At 49.3% G+C, this 17,550-nt stretch overlaps 1 pseudogene; it reads left to right on the top strand.

Annotated features, from left to right (window-relative positions):
• Positions 1-2,464: 2,464 nt before the first annotated feature.
• On the top strand, positions 2,465-5,945 carry LOC141977551 (putative G-protein coupled receptor 33; annotated as a pseudogene).
• Positions 5,946-17,550: the final 11,605 nt, after the last annotated feature.

A 17,550-nucleotide genomic window follows, 5' to 3' on the forward strand; every position in this document is an offset into this window, starting at 1 on the left:
GGTGCCTTGGGGAGAGAGAGAAGATGGGTTAGAAGGGACGACAGAGGAGACAAAAAGGGGGAGGTGAAGAGGAGGAAGGGAGAAATAAGAGGGGTTTAGGAAGGCACCATTGGAGAGGATATCTCTGGGTGTCCTCTGTTCCTCTAGAATATCCAGGCTAGATATTCTCAGCAACTGGGCTATAGCTGGTGAAACTCCTTGCTACAAGGTAGAACTATGGGCAGAGGGAAAAAGGGATAGTAGGTGTGGGAGGAGTGGGGACAGAGACAGTTTAGCAGGTCAGATACACACCTATGCTGATACTTCCATGTGGCTATGATCTGGAGAACGGGCTGGCTCAGAGGGGTGGGGAATGGAGATGGGGCCTTCCCCACCAGGAGCTGCTGGTTCCGATCTGGCTCCAGGGCAGTGACTGGGTGGCTCAGGGAGGTGGGGGTCGGTTCTGTTGAGCTGGTGCTGGTGGCACTCACTGCTACAAGGTGGAAAAAGCCACCCGTCCCCTACCCCGTCTCTTGTAGTGATCTGTCTGCTACGGGAATTGCTGCTTCACCCTGACTCGAGAGAGCACACAGGGTCCTTCTTACTCTCATTGTAACACAGGAAGCCTCAAGCCACCGAGCTGCTGCTCTGTCCCCCAGCCGTGCTGCCAGCCCTGCAGCCGGGTCCTCGGGGCTACTGCCTCTGGAAGGGACTGCGTCCCTTACGGCCTTGTTAGCACGGTGTCCTCTGTGCTCTGCAGCCTGGCCGAATGGTTAGAGAAGGGCAGGCTGGGAGCCAGGACTCCTGGGTTCTACGCCCAGCTCTGGGAGTGGGGTGGGGGTCAGAACTCCTGGGTTGCGGGAGGAAAGGGGGGTCTTGTGGCTTAGAGCAGAGGCTCTCAGCCCGGGGTGGGTGTATGCAGAGGTCTGTCGGGGGTACATCAACTCACCTAGGTATTTGCCTAGTTTTACCACAGGCTACATAAAAAGCCCCAGCGTAGTCAGTACAAACTAACATTTCAGACCATGACTTGCTGAGACTGCGCTGTGTACTATACACTGAAATGTAAGTCCAACATTTATAGTCCACTTAATTTATAATTATACGGGAAAAATGAGAAAATCAGCACTTGTTCAGTAATTGTCGCTGTGACACGTCCGTATTTTTATGTCTGATTTCAGTAGTTTTTAAGCGAGGTGAAACTTGGGGGTAGACAAGACAAACCAGACTCCTGAAAGGGGTAGAGTAGTCTGGGAAGGTTGAGAAGCGCTGGCGTAGAGTTTTGTAAACGGGGAGCAACTCATCTGACTAACATGAAAGAAGGGGGAAATGTTCCCCCACGTCACAGACCTCACCTACTACCTCTGTCTATTGAGTGCCTCACGTGGACCCCACAGATACCCAGTGGCAAGGAGTCTCCCAGGCTAACCTCACTCTCACTCAGTGGCAGTGAGTTTCATAGGCTAACCCCACTGATACCCAGTGGCAGGGAGTCCCACTAGTTTGCCTTTACAAGAGCAAATTTTGTGGCTTCTTGGGGGCCTTAGCAAGGAAATTCCCCTTTAGACCCAACACAGAGCCCTCTGCCCATTGTCTTGACTCACCTGGGGAGCGAGTGGTGGAAACACAGACCCAGCGCAGAGAGAGCCTCAGATGCTGTGTGTTTGGCCAGCAAAGCGTCCGTTTGTCTGTCCCCTGCACCCCGGAGACCTCCCCTGTGTGTTGAGTTCACTCCCCTTAACTCTGTGTCTTCTACATGCTCCACCCCCACCTGCTCTCTGAGATCCACAAGCTGCAAACCATGAACGGAAATGATCATTGGACACTGTTTTAGCAAATAAACCACCTAAGCAACAGCCACTGCTTTAAAATTAGCCCCTCTCCCTCCCAGAGCCTCGCCCAGAACCCAGGAGTCCTGGCTCCCAGCCCCCCGACTCTAATGCACTAGATGCTTGGCCAGTAGCTCATCTACTGAGGTGTGCCCCCGTGAAGAGGAAGGGGCTGTATTTTGCAGAAGTCCTTTCCTGAGAGGGGGCTGCACCATGACCCAGAGATAACCACCCAGCCCCATTAGCTCACAACAAAATCTGAGTCACAAATGATGCAACTCCCAGCCAAGGAGTGGGGGGTCTTGGGGGTTAGAGCAGGAGGGCTGGGAGCCAGGACTCCTGGGTTCTGTCCCCGCTTCTGGGAGATGAGTGGGGTCTCATGGGCTAGTGCAGGGGGCAGCTGGGAGTAAGGACCCTGGGTTCTGTCCCCAGCTCTCGGAGTGGGGTGGGGTCTAGTGGTTAGAGCAGGTCAATAGTTGTGTGGGGTCCTGTGTTATCTACATGTTGTGGGTACATCCCTGGGTGAGACAACTCCTGTGAAATGCGGCCCCTTCCTATTCTAGATACAATCTCAGTCACACCCAGCCCCCCCAGAGTGTTCGTTACACAGGCCCCATCCTCGGAGCTGGGACCCTGAAACCCCGGATGGGAACCCAATGCTACTGGGAAAACAGCCCCCAACGGCACGGTACACGAGACCAAGGTTGAATTCTGAGGGGAGTGGGGTCTAGTGGGTCCTGTGTGTGGCTGCAGCCTCATTGGTTTGTGCAGGGAGGAGAATGAAATGCCGTGTTTCTCACTGCTAGGGCACGAGCTGCACACGTCTGCCTCTCTCTCTCCCTTCCCCTCTTCTGTCTCCTCCAATCCCCTTTGTGTTCTTCCTGCTCCTCCTTAGGGTCTCACAGCCCCTCTGCCTGGGTTTCCACTGGGTCTTGGGCATGGCCATGTATGAACTCAATGCCTGCCTCTCCCTGGGCATGTTCTCTGCCATCTTCCTCCTCACCCTCACCAGCCTGGACCGCTGCACTCTCCCCTGCCCCCCGTCTGGTGCTGCCATCCCCGCACTGTGACCCAGATCAGGAAGCTGGTCGCGGGCGTGTAGCTCGTCTCCTTCACCCTCAGCGCTCCCTAACTCCTGGAGTCGTCTGCAAGAATAGTTACACCTTCTCTGGAGAAGGGGACGGAGCCGAGACGCAGGCCTGGAGGAGATGTCTCCATCTGCTGCTGTTCAGGGTGCAGTTTCTGCTGGACGCCCTGCTGCCCCTCCTCACCAGCGTGGGATGCCAGGGCCGGAAGGGGCTGGAGATTAAGAAGAAGGGGACGGTGAGGAGCGGGAAGCCTTTCAAAGTCATGGTGACTGCGGTGGTGTCGTTCTTCATCTGCTGGCTGCCCGACCACCTCTGCCATGGCCTGCTGCTCCAGAAGAATGCGGTGCCGGTGTCGGTCATGAGTGCCTGAAAGTACCTGGAGTTAGAGAGCATTGGAAACTTGTCATCCCACTTGTTTCTTCATCCCTGATGCTTCTGAAACCCTATGGGTTCCAGGTATCTCAATGTTTATAAACCGATTCCAGATTCCTCGTTATCTGCAGAATCCCATGTGTTCTCTCAATTTTTTCAAAGTCCATGGCTGTCAAGGGTTCCAGATCACTAGCTGGCTCCAGAATCTTGTTTGTTTTTGTTTCTTGATGTATTCTAACCTAACTGATTCTCATGGCTTCTGCATCACTGGCTGGCTCTGGAATCTTTGTTTTAAGTTTCTCAAAGACTTCATACTCAATAGAGTCCATGGGTTCTAGATTCCTGACCGGTGCTAGGATCCCAGTGGATTCTAGAGTGTTTTAAAACCATATAGACTCCAACAGGTTCCAGACTCTTTGTTGACTTAAAAATCTCATGGGGGTTCCAGATTTCCAAATGGTATAAAATCCATTGTGTGTGGTGTATTATAGAAGAGTCTGTGTATTATAAGAGCTATAGCTAGCTCTTCTCTAGTGCTTGTCCTCAGTAGATCTCAAAGAACTTTGCCAAGGAGGTCAGTAGCAGTCTCCCAGTTTTTACAAATGGGAAAACTGAGGCAGGGAGTATGGAAGTGACTTGGCTAAGGTCACTTAGTCCGCCAGTGGCAGAGCCAGGAATGGTACCAAGGCCTCCTGAGACCTGGACCTGGTCTCTAGAAAATACTGACTCCTTAGACAGTAAGCGCTCTCTTGTCTTTATACAGTGCCTAGCACAGCGAGGCGTGGGGCCATGACTACATCTCCCACTGGATTCTAGCCCTGTCTCTTGGAGGGGAGTGGGGGCTAGTTTTCAAGCAGTTTCTTAGGTGGTTGCTCTGCTAAGACAGTGTCCGAATGACCATTTCCGTTTATGGTTTGCAGCTTTTCAACGTGAGAGAGCAGGTGGGGGTGGCGCATGTAGAAGACACAGAGTTAAGGGGAGTGAACTCAACACACAGGGCAAAGCTGAGTTGGGGACAGACACATAGACGCTTTGCTGGGCAAACACATGTCATCTGAGTCTCTCTGCTGGGTCCATGTTTCCACCACCCGCTGCCCAGGTGAGTCAAAACAATGGGAAGAGGGCCCAGCATTGGTCTAAAGGGGAATTTCCTTGCTAAGGCCACCTAGGACCCACAAAAATTTGCTACTGTAAAGGGAAACCAGTGGGACTCCCTGCCACTGGGTATCAGTGGGGTTCTCCTGTAAAACTCCCTGCCGCTGGTATCAGTAGGGTTGGCCTGTCAAAGTCCCTGCCACCGTTAGCCCTGGGGTTAACACAGGGCACACAATAGACAGAGGTGGCAGGGGATGTCTGTGACGTGGGTGAATTTTTCTGTTTTGTTTCCTGTTAATCAGATGAGGTGTTCCCCCTTTGGGGAGTCTAAGCAACAGGATCCCACGTCCCTCCCAGAGCCCAGGAGTCTTGGCTCCCAGCCCCTCCCGCATTCTCTAACCATTAGGCCGTTCTCCAGAGCAGACAGGACTCCATGCTAATAAGTGAAGGAGGCAACCCCAGACAGAGGCAAAATCCCCGAGGTCCCCGCTGCAGGGCTGGCAGCCCGGCTGGGGGGCAGAGAAACAGCTCGGTGGATTGAGGCTTCCTGTGTTACAATGAGGGTGAGAAGGACTCTGCACCCTCTCATGAGTCAGGGTGTAGCCTCAGTTCCTGTGACTGGCAGATGAGCACGAGAGATGGGGTGGCTTTTTCTTCCTTGTAGCAGTGAGTTCCACCGTCACCAGCTCCTGCATGCTAAGAGTCAAGAGCACCGATCCCCCCCTAACTGAGTAGGCATGATCCCCTGCCCTGGGGCCAGATTAGAGCTGGCCACCTGAGAGGGGAAAGGCCCCATGGCCCATTCCCTGCTCCTCTGAGCCAGCCAGATCACAGCTACATGGTATTCTCTGCATAGCTGTATATTTGATCTCCTAGACTGTCCCCTTCCCCACTTCTCCCATATCTTCTATTCCCCTTGTCCTCCCCTATTGCTCACAGCTCTATCCTGTAGCAGTGAGTTCCACCGGCTATAGCCCAGTTTCTGGGAATATCCAGCCTGGATATTCTGGAGGACCAGAGGTTGCCCAGCAAGGTGTCCCCTCCAACGTTACCTTCCTAACCCACTCTGGTATTTCTCCTTTCTCCTCTTCCACTCTCCCATGTCACCTCCACTGTCGTCCCTTCCAACCCCCCTTCTGTCTCTTCCCAGGGTACTGTGGAACAAGATATCATGGCACTCCCACCAACCACAGTGGCAAATTCCTGCAAGACCACAGAGACCATGAAGACCCCACACCTGGCCTCTGCTGTGTTGCTCTTCATCACCTTCCACACAGTGGTTTCCTTCTTCCTCGACTAGCTGCCCCACCACCTCTACCATGGCTTGAAGCTGTACAAGAAGGAGGTGACAGAATTGGTGACGGGCGTCCTCTTGGTCATTTACACCTTCATGTCCTGTTTCAATGCCTGCTTCTCCACCAACCTCTACCTCTTAGTAGGGGAGAATTTCTGGTAGGTCTTCAGGACGTCTCTTCTCACTCTGGTCAAGGTGGCTTTTGTTGATGATCTCAGCAGCAGTGCTCCTGAGTCTAGTGGAAGACACGAGTCAGAAGTCGAGAACACAAAACAGAAGATGGTGTGAAGGTGGCCAAACTTAGGGAGAGTTATAAACTTGCCATCCCAGTTGTTCCTAGACCCCAATGTTTCTAAAACCTGATGTGTTCCAGCTATGTCAAAGTTTATAAACCCTGCAGTGTCCCTGGATTCTAGATTCCCATGCGTTCTAGGTCACTCAATTTTTTTCAAACTCAGTGGGTCATCAATGGCACCAGATCAGTAGCCAGCTCCAGAATCTTGCTGGTTTTAGGTCTCTGACTGTGTTCTAATTTAATTGACTCTCTTGGATTCTGCATTACAAGCTGGCTCTGGAATTTCATTTATTTTAAGCCTCTCAATGTGTTCAAACTCAAAGTCCATGGGTTCTAGATTCCCAACTGGATCTAGGACATCACTGGATTCTAGAATGTTTTCAAACCACATAGAATCCAACAGTTTCCAGATTGCTTGCTAAAAGTTTCATCCTGGTTCTAGATTTCCAAATGGTTTAAAATCCATTAGGTGTAGTATATTATAGAAGCGTCTGTGTATTATAATAGTGATATCTAGGTCTTCTCTAGTGCTTGTCATCAGTAGATCTCAAAGAACTTTAGCAAGGAGGTCAGTAGCAGTCTTCCAGTTTTTACAAATGGGGAAACTGAGGCACAGAGTGGGGAAGTGACTTGGTCAAGGTCACCCAGTAGAACCTTCGGTCTCTCCAGTGGCAGAACTGGGAACAAACCCAGCTCTCCTGTGTCCCAGCCCAGGTCTCTATGCATTTTGGGCTTTCTGTGACATGGACTTTCTGTGACTCTTTTTGCTTTGTGTTTGTGCAGTGCCCAGCACAGCGGTGTCTTGGGCGAGGACTGGGGCTCCAAGCTCTGCTGAAATAAATAATAATTAATAATAATAATTCCCAGGTGTTGCTTGAAGTACGTAGTTTCTATAATTTTTTTGTGGCAGCTCTGAAATAATTTCCAACACCATGTGACCTGATCACTGGGATATTTAGTGTGGGGGAGGCTCTGGCTTAATTTAAGAGCAGCTGGTAAGGAAAACAAGCTGGCAAGACAAAGAGCGGCTCCAGAGAAACCCCCTGCCCGTGAGCACTTCAGGGTGGTGAAGAGGTAACGTCCAAGCTAGTGACTGTGACGCTGTATGGAATGTGGGTGACCCTTCACAATATTATGGATACCGATATTACGAAATTGCAGTGAATCATACGAGATATGCCCTGGAAGGTTTCACCGGGCAAGTTATTGTAGAAACAGAGTGTGGCCTCCTTCCCAGATGGCCGGAGGGACAGTCACAACTGACCCCTGGTGGGCAGAACCAGGACACCCGTGCCCGTCCCACCGGAAGGAGAGGGGCGGGACAGGAACCAGAAGTATAAAAGGCAGGCCCTCCAGCTCCGTGACCGCTCTAGCGCCTCAGACCTGGAGGGACAGCCAGAGCTGCCAGTCGTCGGAGACACTGAGGAGTTGCTGGGGCTGCCGTTAGCTGTTTTATCCTGGCGGGATGATCAAGGACACTGGGACCCAGGTATTTCCACCCCTCCCCTTGAACGGGAGTGTAGGAAGTTGCCTGGAGAGCTGAATATAATTTGGCTGTTTTCTCACTCACAGCTGGCCAGTGTTGTGGCTGAATTTCCCCACTGACCTATTGGTGTACCACTCCACCACTGTTAGGGCCCTGGGCGGGGACCTGGTGGATTTGGGTGGGCCCAGGTCCCCCTACCCCTGCCACCTCACCCGGGGGTAGCAGGCTCCCCACCCTAGGCCAAAAGGCCTGCATTTATTGGCGGTCCACCAGAGCCAGGACCCCTGGCTGTTTGGTGCCCTGCCCTGCCTGAGGGCCTGGGCTTATAGACTGGGCTTATAGACTTATACTCTGATTGCAGGCCAGAGCCCTCTAGTTGTTTGGTGCCCTGCCCTGTCAGAGGGCCTGGACCCCTAACTAATTACTGCTCTACACCGCCGAGTGACGGAGACCCTTGTGCCCATTCCCCCTGAACTGTGCCCTTCCAGCCGTGTTGCAGTGAGGGGGCATGGCCTCCCTCCCAGACAGAGGAGGAACAGCCGCAACCACCTTAGAGTTATGATTTGTGAAATATGATAAGCTGATTGATATGTGTGTGTCATCTTTGTATCATGAGTTATAAATATGTGTGGTATATTGACATCTCAAACTTGTGCTGTGTATCTGGGTGACACCCCCAGTCACACTGGCATCTGCACTATCTAGCCTGTTGGATGGATCATCCAGGGCAATCAGCTGTACAATGAGCCCGTTGGGAGAAGCCAGGAGACACGCCTATGAGTCAGCAGGACATGTAGGGAGATGCCTGTGGACTCCAAGTTCTTTTCCATGCCCATATGGTGGGAGCTTGTGTTTGGGATAGAGGATGTACAAGCCACGTGGCAAACATAAAAGGCAGCTGCATCTTCTCCATTTTGTCTTCAACCCGGCTTCTCACCTCTGGAGCAACTTCTCTGCACACTGCAGCTCTCAACGAAGATCTGACAGGCCCATCCAAGCTTTGGGTGTGTTCCAGAAGAACTTTACAAGCCAGCAAACTCGCCAGTGCTGTGAGGAACCTGATCTATGGACTCAGAAATCATATGTACGTATCTGATTGCTTTCACCCTTTAACACCTCTCTTCTCTTTCTTTTCTTTTAGTTAATAATAAAACCTTTAGTTTTTAGATACAAAAGGATTGGCTGGCAGCATGGCATTTTGGGTAAGATCCAAACTAGTATTGATCTGGGAATGTGGTTGGCCCTTTGGGGACCAGAATATTTTGTATAGTGAATAGAGTTTTAAGTAACTTCTCACTTTACTGGAGTTATTTGCTGACTGGGAGCCTGCGACTGGAATGCAATAGAGGGACCTGTGTGATTTTTTTTTTTGACTTCTCAATGACCCGTGTTGTGGACCAGGAACACGGTGTGTGGCTGGTTGGTGAATTTAACTACAGTATTAACCACCAGTTTTGGGAGAATCTGCACTCCTTTTTTGCAGCCATTTTCAGTTTGGGGTACCACAAACATTGGGTCACAAGTCACAGTAAGTATGAAGATCCCACCTGCCAGCTCAAGCCAAGATACAAAAGCTTGGCCAAGGCTGGGGGCCAGCAAATCCAAAGGAGAAGAAAGATTTTAAAAGACCTTCCTGGTGGATTCTCCATCACCAGCAATGTTTAAGGCAGGACTGGGTGTTTTTCTAAGAGATCTGCTCTAGTTCAACCAGGGACTTTAATTCGGGGATGTTCTTCAGGAAGTCATACTAGGGGACAACTATGCTCCTTCTGGCTTTAGAATCTCTGAATCTATCCAAAGGTAAGGGAGATGCTGTTGGGGTGCTGTACGAGTTGTCACCTGGAACCACTGGGGTATCTGAGTAAGCCAGGCCTGTGTGGGCCACCAGCCCCGGGTGGAGGGCTTCAGGTAAGTTAGATATGTACGTAGCTCCTCTATTTTAAAAATCTTTTCCCTTTCCTATTGTTCAGATGAAACAAGGCTGGCAACCATGACAGAAAGCACCTCTCGCTGATTCAGAATTCAGTAGGATCTCATAGCTTCTAGGAAACCCTAGCCAGTTCTTAACCTCTTGAGTACCAGGACTCTCAGTGTTTTGAATGTGTTCTGATATGATGCGGTCTAGATTTCGAACATCAGAGCCATTGGCCATTATCTTTGAAAACTTGTGGCAATCAGGGGAGGTCCCGGATGATTGGAAAAAGGCTAATGTAGTGCCCATCTTTAAAAAAAGGAAGAAGAAGAATCCGGGGAACTAAAGACCTGTCAGCCTGACCTCAGTCCTTGGAAAAATCATGGAGCAGGTCCTCAAGGAATCCATACTGAAGCACTTGAAGGACAGGAAGGTGATCAGGAGCCATCAACATGGATTCACCAAGGGCAAGTCATGCCTGACTAATCTAATTGCCTTCTATGATGAGATAACTGGCTATGTGGTTATGAGGAAAGCAGTGGACGTGATATATCTTGACTTTAGCAAAGATTTTGATATGGTCTCCCACAGTATTCTTGCTAGCAAGTTAAAAAAGTTTGGATTGGATGAATGGATTATAAAATGGATAGAAAGCTTGCTAGATTGTCTATCTCCATGGGTAGTGATCAATGTCTCGATGTCTTGTTGGCAGCCGGTATCAAGCGGAGTGCCCCAGGGGTCAGTCCTGGGGCCAGTTTTTTTTTTCTTCTTTATTAATGATCTGGGTGATGGGATGGATTGCACCCTCCGCAAGTTCGTGGATGACACTAAGCTGGGGGGAGAGGTAGATACGCCAGAGAGTAGGGATAGGGTCCAAAGTGACCTAGACAAATTGGAGGATTGGGCCAAAAGAAATCTGATGAGGTTCAACAAGGACCAGTGCAGAGTCCTGCACTTAGGACGGAAGAATCTCATGCACTGCTACAGGCTGGGGACCGACTGGCTAAGTGGCAGTTCTGCAGAAAAGGACCTAGGGGTTACAGTGGACGAGAAGCTGGATATGAGTCAACAGTGTGCCCTTGTTGATATAAAGGGTAACGGCATATTGGGCTGCATTAGTAGGAACATTGCCAGCAGATCGAGGGACGTGATCATTCCCCTCTATTGGCACTGGTGAGGCCACATCTGGAGTATTGTGTCCAATTTTGGGACCCCCACTACAGAAGGGATGTGGAAAAACTGGAGAGAGTCCAGTGGAGAGCAACGAAAATGATTAAGGGGCTGGGGCACGTGACTTATGAGGAGAGGGGTCACTTGCAACCAGGTGCTGCTGACGCTGAGTTCAAAACTGCCCATGGTCTGGGAGTCCCAGAGCAGATCTGCTAAGGGCGCTCCTGCATCTGCGCCTGCGGAGAAAACTTTTCCTGTCAGAACCGACGAGTCAAAGAGCTCTGAAATCCATGCACCCTCTTGGCTTGGCTTGAATCTGGCTGTCTCTGAGCAAGATGGGGGCAGAATGAATGGGGCAGGTTCGGGGCCTTGGAATCCAGGGCCCTCAGTGAAAGCCGCATGAAAAGGAGTCACTCTTAATTTTTTCACAGCACTCTGAAAACCAGTTGCAGACTCACATTGACTTGTGAAACCCTTCTGCCAGGTGGAGCCAGCAGCATCAAGGGCTGGGTTCAGTATCTAGGGGTTCCTTTTCAACAATACAACACAAAACTGTCTCGAGCCCCCACCCGGTGACCTGGGACAATTACACACCACCCCCTGGGTGCCTCTAAGAGTCAATACTTCCCCTCTCACAAGCACAGAGTTTAAGTGTAGTAAAAACTTTTAATAAAAGGAGGGAAGTAACTCAGCATTAATTTGGGAAAACACCGCAACTAGGGTTCATAAATGCAAACCATGAGCAAAAGAGCCACCTGTAAGTAGGTTTGGCATGGTGCTTTGGCCCTCAGGGTCTTAAGTCCAGCAACCCCCAAAGTCCCTTTAACGTGCCCATCCCTTCTCTGTACCCCACTCACAGTTGCTGTCCTTGGCCAGTGCAGCCCCAGACTTCAGAGGTTCATCCACAGAGGTCACCTCTCACCCTGGGTGGAAGGTGGGGGCTGGGGGTAAGGAGGCACCTTACATGCTGCACTGCTTGGGCACTCGCTGATTGCCATGCCTCTGCGGGGCTCTGCTTGGGCCCTCTCCACCAGCTTCTGTTGGGAATGGCTAGGGAATGGTGTCCCTAGACTCTGGGGGTGAGCGATGGGATGGATCACTTGATGATTCCCTGCTCTGTTCATTCCCTCTGGGGCACCTGGCACTGGCCACTGTCAGAAGACAGGATACTGGGCTAGATGGACCTTTGCTCTGACCCAGTAGGGCCACTCTTATGTTCTTCTCTGCTGGCCGCTTACTCCATCTCTCCACCAGCCACCTTGCTGGCTACTTTCCCCACCTCCCTGCCAGCTGGCCACTCACCAAGATGTCTTCAGGCCCCACACCCTCACTTAACACAACTGTCAGTGATTTCAGCTGTTTATGGGGGAGCCTCTCTGCTAGTGCACCTGGATAGTCTCTTGCAAGAGAGACACTGTCCCAAAGTAGGTCTAAGACTTAGACCTAGGTATCAGTGATTTCAGCTCTGCAGCATGTAACAAGACTCTCAATTGAGTCTAAATTAGCTCTTTTATTATTCTACAGAGAAGGGGTCAAACACTGTCTAGGACCAGACCCAACCCACACCACCAGATACCTATCCACACCCTCTCTCCACTCACTGGGCTTTGAAACCCATGTCCCCTGCCTAGTGAGTGCTGTTCAGTTGAGGGTGAGTCCCTCCATTGGGGTATGTGAGGTACAGTTCTGCTGCCCTTGGTTCACACAGCAAGGATACCAATGTTTATTACTCCTTCCCCAATAAAAAGGAGACTGGGGATCCAACTCCAGCCAGAACTGATCATTTGGACAAGCAATCCCATCATGCTGAGCGAAGCAGGGTGGGTGTGTCCATGCAAACTAAATCAGCTTCCACAGCTCACCACTAGATGTTAGGGGAGAGCTCATCCAGACTCTGCTTACACTTGGAAAGTGGCACCAAGCCTCAGGGGCTCTGCTGGAGGAAAGGGTGAATGTTTAATTGGGGACTCCATGAGATGCAGCCCCCTGAAGGTGAGCTGCTGTTAATATTCACAAATTGCACTGACGCCCCCATGCATGGGGCAACTACCTTGAAAAACAGGGCAGGGTTTGTAATGCAAATTTGGGGTCATTTGGTTACCGTTATACAGGCTCCCCCTCCCCGCCACACATGCTGATTGAACATTTTCAGATTGTTATAATGTTCTCGGTGCAGAGCGAGGGGAAATAGCAAAGAGGCCGAATTTCAGGAAACAACAAGCCTGGACGGCCCCTGAGAACAGCTACGCAACAGGACCGAGGGCCAGTGCAGCCATACTGCAAAAGTGAGTCTGCTCCTCAAGCTGTTTGCACCTGTGTTTAATAGCAATTCACCCCTCTGTGAGGTACGGCTTCCAGCAGAAATTGAGGGTGAGTAACACACACATTGAGCTGACACGTGGGGGCCTAGAGACACGGCCACTGCTATTTTGATCTAGAAAGGGAGATGTTTGTGTTCTCGTCTCTATTATTGCCTTTAACCTGGTGTCTTCAGCCACAATGGGGCTGAATTGGGACCACTGATGACGTGTAAGTCCTGTGCTAATAACCGATTCTTCGGGTCTCTGTTTATTCCAAAAAATTGGGAGAGGGACACTTATTTGGAGATGACCCCAAATTATTATTTTTTGGCAAATGAAAAGGAGGGGGGGATTGTTTCAGTCCGAAGAAAATGGTTTTCTTTGTGAGCTTAGATTTTACACATTTTAAATAAAATTGAAGCACATTTCAAGACAAAGCCATTTTGAAAAAGAAAATCAAAATGTTTCATCTGAAAATGTCTGATTTTTGGTGACTGAGCGAAATAATCTGGCAAATTTTATACTAATTCATGAAATGTTTTGGTGTTACTAAGTTTGATCTAACTGCTAGAGACCACTGCCCTCCCAGAGCTGGGGATTGAACCAAGAAGTCCTTGCTCCTAGCCCGACCCCAGACCCCCCTGCCCTCCCAGAGCTGGGGATTGAACCAAGGAGTCCTTGCTCCTAGCACCCCCCCCCACCCCAGACCGCACTCACCTCCCAGTGGCAGGAGAAGAACCCGAGAACTCTGAAGTGAAGTCAACAAAGTTACACTGATTTACACTGGCTGAGGATCTGGCCTGTTCACCCCATGCCCTATTGCCTTACAGGCTTAATATTCCAAAATAATTGGTGATTATTTGTTATGCTTCTCTTTCTGGGGGGGTTCCCAGATGAACACTGTGACGGGGCGCGACTCACCACTGCGGTGCCTCCTGCTGGCTGTCCAGGGAATTAGCGCTGTGCCCTCTTCTGGTGGCGTCTTGCCTGCTGTCACCTCTGTTCCTGGACCCACATCACTCCCAGGACCACGGCGTCCTCCTACAGTGACACTGCCCCCTGGCTGCGCCACACTCTGTCCCCCCCTTCCGGGGGGACCTGTAGTCTACTGTCCGGCCACTCCCTTCAGTGGCAAACTGTGGTCCATGATCTAGCCACTTCCTTCAGTGGCTCCAGCACCCTCTTTGCCCGTGTGTCAGGGCCTCAGTCTGCAGATCCCTGCAGCCTGCCAGGAGCTGCCTTTAGCTGCCTGGGTCTCCACCTGCAGCACTGCTCTGCCCAGGGGGCTTGCTGCCCTCCTCCTGCAAGGCAGCCAGTCCTCCTCCCTTCTCCAGCTCCAGGGAGTGACTCCCACTGCTCTGTTCTGCAGCCCTCCATGCACATGTGATTCCATGGACCTCGCCCTCAAAGCGGAGAATGTTCTCAGTTCCAGATATGCTGCCCCGAGGGGTCTTGCTTGTAAAAGGCTCGAGCTTCCATAGTTTTTTTTTTAATGGATTGACTTGAAACCCTGGAGTTTCTAGAACTAACTGCACATCTAGAATTCACACGATCCTACTGTTTTTTCAGACATATAGGTGTTTGGAGCCCTTGAAGTACTAGACTATGTCAGATCTGATTGGATTTCAAAACACTGTCACACCTAGAACTCAAGAGGTTTCAGAACTAGCCAAATATCTAGAACTTGTGTGGTACTACTGTGTGTGTGTGTGTGTGTGTGTGTGTGTGTGTGTGTGTGTGTGTAAGTAGATTGTAATAAATATAAAGGGAAGGATAACAACCTTTATGTATGCATCTGAGGAAGTGGGTTTTCTACCCACAAAAGCTTATGCTCAAATAAATCTGTTAGTCTTTAAAGTGCCACTGGACTCCTTGCTGTTTTTGTGGATACAGGCTAACATGGCTACCCCCTGACACTTGACAACTTTTATGTATGCAATAATATAAAATCCTTCCTGGCCAGAGGTACAGAATCACTTTACCTGTAAGGGGTTAAGAAGCTGAAATAATTTGGTTGGCACCTGACCAAAAGGACCAATAAGGAAGGAAGATACCTTCAAATCTGGGAGAGAGGTTTTGTTTGTGCTCTCTTTGTTTGTTCCCTCTCTGGACAGAGAGAGAAACCAAGGAGGTAAACCATCTCCTGAAAAGATACCTGAAATGATACATCTAAAATAACAGAAATTGTAAGTAAAGGCAAGGAAATGCATTAGATTATCTTTTGTTTTAGCTTGTGAATTTTTCCTCTGCTAAGAGGGAGTTTTATTCCTGTTTTCTGTAACTTTAAAGCTGAGCCTAGAGGGGAATCCTCTGTGTTTTAAATATTTTTATTTATCATGTAAAGTTACCTTCCATCCTGGTTTTGCAGGTGTGATTCTTTTACTTTTTCTGTAAATAAAAATCTTCTTTTAAGAACCTAATTGATTTTCAGTGTCCTAAAAACCCAGGAGTTTGGTCTGTGCTCACATTGTAACCAATTGGTTAGCAATTATTCTCAAGCCTCCCCAGGAAAGGGGGTGAAGGGGCTTGGGGGAATATTTTGAGGAAACAGGGACTCCAAGTGGCCCTTTTTCCTGGATTTTTGTCTAAATCACTTGGTGGTGGCAGCAATACCGTCCAAGGACAAGGAAGGATTTGTGCCTTGGGGAAGTTTTAACCAAAGCTGGTAGAAATAAGCTTTGGGGGTCTTTCATGCCGGTCCCCTCATCTGTACCCCAGAGTTCAGAGTGGGGAGGGAACCCTGACATAGATATAGATAGATAGATATAAATGCAATAGTACCCCATGAGTTCTCGATATTTGAGCGGTTCTTGAACCTTTTGACAAGTTTTTTGACAACTACTTCTAACAAGTTTTTTAAAACCCAAACTGGTCCTATGTCAGCTAGGACATCATATATGAGGTTTGAAACTAAGATGTTCTGGTCCACATCGGACCGATTGAGTTTTAAAATCTTGGCAGACCTAGACCTCAAAGGTTCAAGAACCGGCCAAATACCTAGAACTCATAGGATCCTATTGGCTTTTGAAACATACATGGGGTTTAAAAACATAATGTCTAAATCCAGGCCACATCAGATCAGATCACATTCAAAACACGGACAGAGCTGGGACCCAAGAGGTTAACAATCGGCCAGGATTCCTAGAATCTATGAGATCCTATTGAATTTTGAGTCAGTGAGAGGTGGTAAGTGTCATAGTTGTCAGTCTTGTTTTGTTTGAACAGTAAAACACATATGTCTAACTTACCTACAGCCTCCACCCTGAGCTGGTGGCCTATGCAGGCCTGGCTTCCTCAGACACCCCAGTGGGCCCTAGGTGACAACTGGTACGCCACCCTGACAACATCTGCCTGTTCTCTGGATGGATTCAGAGATTCCCAGGCTAGAAGGAGCATGGTGGTCCCCTACTCTGACCTCAGGCAGAACGTCCCTGAATTAGTCCCTGGTTGAATTAGAGCAGATCTCTTAGAAAAACACCCAGTCCTGCCTTAAAAATTGCTAGTGATGGAGAATCCACCAGGCAGGTCTTTTCAAGTCTTTATTGTTCATTGGATCTGCTGGTCCCCAGCCTTGGCCAAAGTTTTATAACTTGGCTGGAGCTGAGAGGTGGGGTCTTCTTGATTACTTGGATGTTACTTCTTTACCACCCTGAACTGTTCATGGACAGGTGGTTTCTGTGGAGCTGTTCTTTGTCCTGCTGGCTTGTTGTCCTTATTGGCCAATCTTAATCTAAGACAGAGCCTCCACACACTAAATATCCCAGTGACCGGGTCACGCGGTGGTTGTAAAGTATTTCTGAGCCATCACACAAACTTTACAGAATCTATGTCATTCAAGGAATGCCTGGGAATGATTATACTTATTATATTTTATTTCAAGTAGTTCTGGGAGCCCTAGTCCTGACCCAGCACCCTGCTGTGCTAGGCGCTGTACAAACACAGAGTAAAAGAACAGTCCAGGTCACAGAAAGCTCACAATCTATGGAGATACAATATATAGACACCTGGCTGGGATGCAGGAGACCTGGGTTTGTTTTCAGTTCTGCCACTGGCCAGACCAAAGGTTCTACTGGGTGTCCTTGGCCAAGTCACATCCCCACTCTGTGACTCAACTTCCCCATTTGTATAACCTGGAAGACTGCTACTGATCTCCTTGCTAAAGTTCTTTGAGATCTACTGATGACAAGCATGGGAAGAGCTATATATCACTAAAGTAATACACAGACTCTTCTACAATATAGTACACCTACTGGATTAAAATCCATTTAGAAATCTAGAACCACAATGAAAATTTCAGAAAAGAATCTGAAATCAGTTGGATTCTATGTGGTTTGAAAACACTCTTGAATCCGGTGATGTCTTTGGTCCAGTCAGGAATCTAGAATCCATGGACTTTGCGTATGAACACACTGAGAGGCTTAGAATGAAGGAAATTCTAGAGCCACCTAGAGATGCAGAATCCAAGAGCATCAGTAAGGTTACACCACATTGAGAGTCCTAAAAGAAACAAGATTCTGGAGCTGGCTACTGATTTGGTGCCATTGATGGCCATTCAGTATGAAAAAAATGGAGGGAATCTAGAATCCAGGAACACTGCAGGGTTTATAAACAGTGAGGTGCCTGGAACCCATTAGGATTTAGAACCATGAAGAATCTAGAAAGAAATGGGATACCAAATGTTCAACTCTCCCTAAACCTGGGCATCTTCAGGCCATCACCTGTTTTCTGTT

This window comes from Natator depressus, chromosome 24 (genome assembly GCF_965152275.1).
Source record: "Natator depressus isolate rNatDep1 chromosome 24, rNatDep2.hap1, whole genome shotgun sequence".
Taxonomy (NCBI): Eukaryota; Metazoa; Chordata; order Testudines; family Cheloniidae; genus Natator; species Natator depressus.